The sequence below is a fragment of the Scophthalmus maximus genome, chromosome 16 (genome assembly GCF_022379125.1).
Source record: "Scophthalmus maximus strain ysfricsl-2021 chromosome 16, ASM2237912v1, whole genome shotgun sequence".
Lineage (NCBI taxonomy): Eukaryota > Metazoa > Chordata > Actinopteri > Pleuronectiformes > Scophthalmidae > Scophthalmus > Scophthalmus maximus.
The window spans coordinates 17,038,162-17,047,500 of NC_061530.1; the positions used below are offsets into that span (position 1 = coordinate 17,038,162).

General features: G+C 46.5%; 1 long non-coding RNA gene across 1 annotated transcript; it reads right to left on the minus strand.

The window, feature by feature from the left end:
- Positions 1–3,105: 3,105 nt before the first annotated feature.
- LOC118287744 lies at positions 3,106–6,305 on the minus strand. The gene is made up of 3 exons (XR_004785716.2): positions 6,138–6,305; positions 5,103–5,214; positions 3,106–3,264 (listed from the first exon to the last, which is right to left on the minus strand). It is a non-coding gene; the product is annotated as an uncharacterized LOC118287744 (long non-coding RNA).
- Positions 6,306–9,339: the final 3,034 nt, after the last annotated feature.

Below are 9,339 nucleotides of genomic sequence, written 5' to 3' on the forward strand. Positions count from 1 at the left end.
GAAGTCAATTTAAATGCGCAAAAGTTTATCTGCTGAATGAATAAACAGGCAACTGCAACTTCCGGAGCTGCCCCGGGCGACTCGGTTGATACTGCTTTAAGCGAACGTGCTGTTTACCTCTCAGTGCATAGTGGGACAACTTCCAAAACTCTGCTGCAGTTTTATTTAACTCTCAGACGTCCAACAAGCCGATCGCAGGCGAACTGTTGACGCTCACAAGCTGTCGCTGCGTCGACGGAACACATACCCACCAGCATTCTTCACATGGCCATACGCCACCTAAGGCCACGATGCTCTTGCATAACGCTCTTTGTACATGAATATTATACAGCCAACATATGCTGAAGACGGCACACAGGAATATGGTCTCACTTTGCCATGAATTATGAGCTGTTTTTAGGGATTTGAACCTGCCTCAGATGAGCTTGGTGTTTTGTTTAGTTTAGTTTAAAATACATCTTTAAAAACAACTTTATTCAGTTCAATTCTTCCATATGTGATGCTCGTATCATCTGGCACATTTACCGCAGCAAATGACCTCATGAAAGTTGTTCTTAAGTTAATCGTTTCCTGGATCGCTGGTTAATAAAGTGATTTTTTACTGAGACATTATATTTTTTTCAGACATCAACTTAACTAAATGCAAACTGGAGAAATAAATGAATTAAGTGTAAACTTTGAAACCTGTTATTGTGGATGTGACTTTTTTAATATACTTCATAAAAACTTGAGCATTAATATTTAAAACTGTGTTAATACACAATCTTCACGATGCGTCCCAGACAAAAGACAATATTCAGGGCATTAATAATGTGCATTATCAAACCACTCTGACTAGTTTGCCATAATAAGTACAACATTTTATTGTGACTTTGATTTTAAAATATAAAAAAATATGCCTGTGTACTAAATGAAAAATCCCAACTCTTCTGAGTGAGGGACCAAATGTTTGAGCCGTGCAATGCGCCCGTGTGGATGTAATGAGCGAGCGGTGGAGGATATGAATCATTTCCGTCATTGCAGGTGTTACAGTTCTGCGCCCGAGGCGGAGCGCCACGATTGATAACTTCAGCTGATTACACTTCGCCGGTGGGGGGGCAGGGAGGGGGGGAAGAGCCGGACGCGTGTGGGGGAGACGAAAGGAAGGGATGTAATAATGGAGCTATCGCTAATTACAGAATTGCTAATAACTGAATCTGTAATGATTCCGCCGGGCCCTTACAGCACTAGACATAGCAAGAGGCTTCATTTAATCCCTGACGCCACAAGGAATATTTCTCATGTAAAGGCAACAGGATGATTATGAATCTCACTGAGGCGCATTGGTAATTTACCCTCTCTTGTTTCCATAGAGTTAGTTTAACAGATATCCTCATCCATTTCCCATAATCCCTTGCATGTGTCACAGAAACTTGTGGTCGCTAATTCGTGGATTATGCGCTTTTAATGAAGACGGTCCTTTTCGTCACCTGTCGCTGGACGTGAGGACGTGTGTGTGTGCGTACAGTGTGTGATGAGACGTACAGTGAATCTTTCAAGCAATGTCATTTTGGTCAAAATACAGATCATTTTATATAAATAAGTTTATTTCTTATCCTAAAAGTCGAGTAAGTCTGGACAGGAGGTTTTATTTTGACACCATTGTGTTGTATTTTAACCGGTATTCTTATTATCTTCATCCCTTTCTTTAAATTCTTTTAATTGAACGTTTTGTTTGCTACCCTTTTAATTCATTTGTTCAAATGTTCATTCATGCTGGAAATTCACTTGTTAAATTTATCCCGAGTTAAGTGTCTCAATGAGATAAAACAGCATCGCTCTAGTGAATGAATGTGCGCATCTTTTCTTGTGAACACTTTGTGTGTGATTTGAAATACTCATAGGCCGTCGATGAAAACTCTTATAATGTCAATTTATACAGAGGGACGGTCATTCAATGTAAATTCATTGAATGGCTGCTGAAAAATATGAACATACATAGTGTTAAAATAGGACTTAATATGATTGTAAGGATTTTAACCTGTACCCAAAACAAGGCTCTGAACATCTCAGTAAAGCGCACAGTGTTTGGGTAAATGTTCATTTTCTTTTTCCACCACTGCTGCTCGTTGCCACAGCAGCTGTTTAAAATGTGTGAGATATCCCCGGTCCTCTCCGCCCCAAACACTCGGCCCCTCTAGCAGCTTGCCGATCACTGGACAGGGGCCTCGCGCTCCCACACCCCCGACCTGACAGAGTTCGGCGGCAGACGCTCAACGAGTGAAGTAAGAGGAGTCAGTGAAAACCCCCCCCGCGGTGAAACGTCCTCCTAAGAGCAGCGTGGTTTCATTTTTGGTTTTAAATTTGGTGATATCCTCGGTTATAACCCCTGTACGTGTTTTATGTTCGATCTGTTTTTAGCAGTGGGAGCGTTGATGGACGAGCGCCCGCATGTGTTTGCCGTCACTACACATGTATCGCTGCGTGAATGACTCATTGAAAGTCTGTCAGTCACCCTCCAACAGTGACAGGCAGATAATCACCTCCCAATTAGCCAGCAAACACACACACACACACACACACACACACACACAGCACACACACTCACACGACCGTTTCGTAGACTTTTGGCTCCGAGTCACTTTCCAGAAGGATTTACTCCCGGCTCTGATGTCACCCACCTGTTTGACCCTTTGACCCCTGTCTCCTCCTAATTGGTACTCGGGGGGTCAAGCCAGAAACGCCCTGCAGAGGTGGAGGATACGGCGAAGACAGCATAAGCCCGCAGGTATAATTTAACACTAATGGGTTTTGCAAAAACACCCACTGCAACCTCACCTTTTCATTGAGATGAATCAATAAAATATACTGTGCGAGGGAGTGGGAGGGATAAAGGCAGTAAGGAAGGGACATGATGCAACAATAAAATACAACGTTGAGTCCAACATTGATTTTCAGTTAATCATTTTATTTTAAACAGAGCGGGGAGGCTTCGTGATGCAACGGGATAAGTCACAGCTTTCGAAGGGGGAAATGAGAATCCAGCATAAAGATGATAAGGGGCGGGGGGAGGGGCGGGGGGGGTAGAGGAGTGTAATACAAGGATGGATGCAGAGCTGGGAAATAACGTAGGGAAGGAAAGGCTCATGAAAGGAGGGAGGTGGAGAATTCAGGTGAGCCGTGTTTGTGGCCGTCAGTGCCAGAGTTTCTCCGACCAGTGTCTCTGTTTTGGCTGGCAGATGGGTCCTGTCGCCTGAGGGACGGTGTGCCATGCCGACGCCCTCACTAGGAACACACACACACACACACACACACACACACACACACACACACACACACACAAACACAATGGTCTCTTGCAATTTCACTTCCTTCTTGCCAGCATGGCCGCAGCGCTGACAGATTGAGAGCAAACAGGCAGGCCGGCAATAAGCTCAGACACCTGAGAGCCCCCCCCCCCCCCCCCCCCCCCCCCGAGAACCCTCGCTCTCACTGGCAGGCTGAGGAGACTGCTGGCTACGCTGCAAAACATCAATTAGGTGCTCACCAAAAAAAAAAATCTCTATTAAAAGACCAATTAAAGAGCCATTACAGAATCATGAGGAAGTGTAACCTGTTAGGTCTGAACCAACCTGCGGAAACATGATGTGCAAGCGATGTAGGTTTATCAGAGCGGCCACATGATCAGGTGAAGGTTAATGATTCAACTGTAAATATGTGACTATGGTAAGTGCGATAAGTGACGAAAGTGTCAAGCTCTATCATTGTATCAAGATATTGTATAATAATGATTTATTTATTAAGGGGTAGGATTAAATAAGTTTATACTTCTCCCTACCCCTTTTTGCGCATGTAAATTAAGGAAATTAATAATTAGTCTTTTCTGTTGTTGTTGAATTTTACATGTTCGAAATAAATTAAATAAAGGATGACTGCAAACTGAGATGACAGGGTCCTGCCTAGGCATGTATTTCAACTATAATATCATATAGTACTTGTATATACTTACATATACTTTTTTCTTAAATTTGTGTAATGGCGATATTATCCCATATGAACCTTTGTTTCACCATGTAAACAATCTCTTGCGACGTCTCGCGACTGCAGCGTCTTTACTAAAGCGACCAAAATACAATGCCACCTGTAACCACTAGGGGCGCCGACGTTGTCCGTTGCCTCTTTAGACAATGCTTTCCCAACGAGCCATTCAGACGTGAAACGGAGGGGGAGCACATCGAGGGAATGAAGAGGCGCCGTTTCCTGCGGGGCAGTGATGAAGTGAGCTGTCGCCCGAATTCCCCTTTTCGGTCGTTAAGACGCGGTGGACTTTACAAGGGCGAGTCCTGTAGGCTGAAGACGGAAATCGTCGGCTAATCACTTAACTATCTGATTACTTTCTATTTCTATCGGCTGATGCGACCTCTCTGGACACATTTCTGAATCTGTGTGTGTGTGTGTGTGTGTGTGTGTGAGAGAGAGCCAAAGACAGACAAAGACAAGTGTCCTTCTGCTCCATATCGCAGCCTCCATCAGGCACAATCAATACAATCCCTCAGAATTACTGTCACAACAGAATGAATTACCCTGCCATACGAAGAATACACGCACATACACACACATATACACACACGCACACACACACAGTCAAACTTTCCATGCTGCCCGTTCCTCCCTGCACACACATTGACATTTATCATGTTTAATAAAGCAAGCATCGTGCACTAACAGCTTGTAGTGTGTTGATTGATAAAACATAGTGACTCCGTGATGATGAATTCGACTAAACCGGGGAAGCAAAGGTCCTCCAAGGAAAAAGTCTGGTTTAATATAAATTAGGCCTAACTACTGTAGTTTGTCCCTGTCACCAATAATAAGACTGTACTCACTTAATTGTAGTGATTATCGATATCTGAAAACGCAGTCATTAATTACAAAACTGTCCGTACTGAACATCCATCAAACTTTATCTCTAAGTCTGACCTATCGTACTTTGCCAACCACCTCCTAGAAATGACATTTACAACATATACAACGAATGTACAACCGCACCCCAAATACTGTATAGCTACAAATCGCATATACCTTCTGAAGGAAACCAAATGCAGATTCAGAGCGATCACTACCTGACTGACTCTCTCTCTCTCCTCTTCTTCCATCCGTCCTGGTTACGCGGTGGCAGATTGACTTTGGCTGGAGAATACATATCCCGCACTGCATCCCCGGGGTCACATTTGTCTTCATAGGTGCCACGTCGGGACCCGGGGAGATAGGGAGAGACAAACAAAGTGACACGGATATGGCTAATAGGCAACAAATAGAGAGGACGGCGAGATGGAAGGAGAGTGAAGGACACGGGTGAGAAAGAGACAGACGGAGACGGAGGACACAGACGGACGAGGGGGAAATGAAGGGAATGCGGAGCAAAGAAAAAAAGGATCTTCAGATTTTGGCTGCCTGCTTTGGGCATCTGGGACTGGGGGACGACGCAGACAGAGGATAGGTGTGAGGTGATTAAGGTATTTTGTGAGGACACACAGACGGCCGTCGTTTCTTGTCTCGTCGCTCAGGCAAAGCCGTCCCGCCTCTCCTCCGGTCCGAAATCCCACGAGATCCAGACCGGGACACGCCGCCTGTATTATACCTGACAAATATCGACTGTCACCTGTTGCTAATTCCCATCTGCCGTTCCAGCGCCTAGCGTGTGACGTGAACAACTTCCTGCCGCCGTGTGTTTTGACTGTGCCACGACATGACAGCTCCTCGAGGGCGAAGCCAAAACATCGCGATCGCCCCCTGGTGGCCGGCGGAGACAAACACATGTTTTCCGAAGATAGTTGTTGACATTCTTGTCACGCACGTCCTGATTTTGCCAAGTGGCTCTTGTCCCGACTACCCAGCACTTTGTATGAGTTTCCTGGGACAACACCTGCTTCGGCCAATCCACTCTCTGTGAGGTCATCACAGCGAGCCACCCTGACCCCAACTCCCTAACCCTGACCCGATTCGAAATTTGGACAAAATCAGTTCATCCTTTTCATGAACCTGATGTACGTTCAAGTGTTTCTGGTAGGTTTGTTTTAAATTCCTTATTTGATGCTATGTTAAAAAACAAAAACAAACGGTGGAAAGGCCGTGATTGACGAATGAGACTGACTCACGATTGGTCAAGCGCATGCGCGGGTGGGACCTCAGTACGGCGGCGCCGCTCCGCCATCACTGCTGCACAGACTCTGGCTCCAGGTGACGTCTCAGCGGGAGGAAGTGGAGACGCGTCGTCCTCCGAGCTGCCGATGATGATTCAGCAGGTGTCCACATTGAACCCACGGGGGGAAATAACATCTGTGGAAATCAGTGCTAGTGTCAGCACGCTTGTTTTGAATCCCAAATGCAAGAACACACAGATCACATCCATGTGGTAGGAGAACATTGGTACGTTTCTCTGGATGTTTCGGTTGTTTTCACCGTCAGGTGATAGCCTAAACTGTTGTTTCGTTTCTCCAATTATGATTTACCACGATCCGCACGCATGATTAGCCACAATCAACACAACACCAAGGAACTGCGTTGACGTCGCATCAGACAGACGCTGCCGTCGAAAAGTGTTCACGGGTGTTCACGAGGAACCTGCATGTGAGCTGATCGTCACCGGGAAGTGTGAAGTTGAAAAAAGGAGGCGCCGTCTGCACGTGGCTGGAGTGGGCCGGACTTAGGGGCCTCGCGCAGCGTTTTACGCGGCATCAACGGGATAAAGTTGGCATTTTTAACGGGGATGCCACGGAGCTAAAAAAAAGCTGCTCTGCTGCAGAATCGGAGCGGCGGTCGTTCTCTCAGGACTTTATAGGAATTAGTTGTTTTTCTTTTCATTTCTTAATTAGCTAATTTCACATGGTTTCATATAGCCGCTGCATGACTTAATGAGATGGTTAACTTATATTTGCAAGTGTAATAAGTCTTTATAGGCCTATAAGGTTGGCATAATGACCTCCTTTTTCATTTTCAGCCTCATTCTATCCTTCTCAACATCCTAGACATACTCAGGCTTCGTTAGCGCTCAGTAGGTTTCACACACACACACACACACACACAAAGCAATATTACCATCTGCGGATACACAGACAGAGCAAGGTCACTGGGCATCTCTGCGAGCAGCGGTGTGTTGGATGTTTGGGGCTGCGGACCGCTCTCGACGCCAGTTCAAACAAGGCACCAACGCAAACAGCCAGTCGTCTGTATTCGGTGGGCACGTGGTTATGTTTGCCCCTCACAGTCACTTGTTGTCAGAAGGGATGCTTTTTATTGGCTGCGTACAAACTGATGCTGTAACCCCGTCACCGTATCTTCTTTTTTTTTCCCTTTCTTCCCCTTTGCTTACTTGCAGATGCTCGAGAGCTGGATGACAGACACGACAGAGATTTCAGGGAAGAGAGGGGAGGAGGTTGGAGAAACGCTGAGAGGAACGACAAGGGGGGGATGGAGAAAAACAACACGAAGTCAGCAGAAAGTGTGTCCAGAATCACTTCCCGTAAAACAGACATGTGTCCCGATTATGTTTTTTCATTCTGTCACGCTTGACTGTATCGGTGTATTGTATTTGGTTTGGCTTTTACGATTTCATTTCATCTCCACATGCCGATTGGAAAGAAGCATGAAAGTACACAGTATATACGTATGCTGTGTACATGTGTACACAGTATATACGTATGCTGTGTACATATGTGTATACTGTGTATATATATATATATAAATGAGGATAAACATATATGGAATGTAACATGAACACACACACACTCACTCACACACACACACACACACACACACACATGAGCGAGCCTATCCCATCCCCTCAGCTGACCATCAATCATGGCTGACACATTATTAACCATGATAGCTCTGGTGGGTGTATCTATATCCAGAGTGTTTTTATTTACACACACACACACACACACACACACACGAAAACGCATTTGCACATGCTAATACACGCACACGTGCGCACCTCCCCGCTTTACTGTCGTGTTTTTCCCTCAAAGTGTCATGCGGCCATCCATCACGATGTGATGGGGGGGGGGGGTTACATTTATAACTCCACATCTCCATCTTGACTGCCGCGGTCCAAAATGGAAGCCTCCTCCGAGGGACACACAACTGGCGATGTTATTCATATACTATATGATTCCCAAGGCACAGATGAGAGTGTCGTAGCCCACAGACGAAGTTTCTTCAGAGGACGCCGGCGCAGGTATGGATTGGAAGAAAGCCCAGGTAGTCGTTATTAAGTAGTTCTGTCTGCCCCCTATTTTTCAGACCTTTGCGATTTTCTGCGGCTGGATGCAGAAACTTTTAATTCGTCATGTCCACCATGGACGTTCCTGTCCGGCTGGTTGAGCTTGTTCATATAATGCACTGCCACAGATCCGCATGCACTGTCAAATGAATTCTTACTTTTGACATCAGAAAAAGTCAGCGCCGAGGGGGAAACTTCCTCTTCCACAAAGCGGCAGACAGCTCTTTGTCTTGTCGTCAGACTTTGGCGTTTTCCGGCAATTCCTGCGCTCATTCATTCACTTCGTCTTGGATGCACTTATCAATTCGTAGCTGGAGCTGAAACCCTCTCAACTCTCTCAAATAAAATCTGCCCATGAACCACTCTGTCGTTGCCACCAGCGTTCCAGCGGGAAAGTTGTTTACATCAAACATCATTCTTTGGATGGGAATCTGGCCTTTGTCGTTAAGGGGGCAGAGCACGTTACGCCTTATTAAAGCAGCAATACACTAGGCAACTTCAAGGTCATCCCATTAAAATTCACTTTACAACCACTTACAGCGATGCTAATGACCGCATAAGAAGGTTGGGGGGGGAGGGGTTGCTCCTTAATAAGTGGGAATATTCTCCTCATGCGTCCCCTGTTCTTCGGGAGACGAGGGGCCCCTCTTCATTTGCGGCGTGACAGCTGTGTCGCGGGGGGGGTGTCCCTGCCGGCGGGAGATGACGGCGGCGGAGAGGCGGCGGAGTGACTGACGACTTGGAGATAGTCCGTCTGTCAGACGGAGTGATGGCTGGGAGACGCTCGCTGACAGATCAGGCGAGACGAGGGGAAATAGAAAGGAGAGGGGGAGGAGGAGGAGGACGACGACGACGGGGACGAGGAGGGGAATCCTGGCAGCTTTGCCGTTCAGTCGGCGGGGATATGGGACTGTCGGGACAGGAGGAATAATAGCTCAGGTGCGCTTTAAGTGGCGGCTCTGGTTGCTCGTGGATGATCAGCAGGCACCTGTACCTGTTGACGGAAGATTGAAAGCGTCGCGCCATTGGACTCGCATCCAGCCCGCCGTTGTTCAGCCGCATCAAAGATCGTCCGC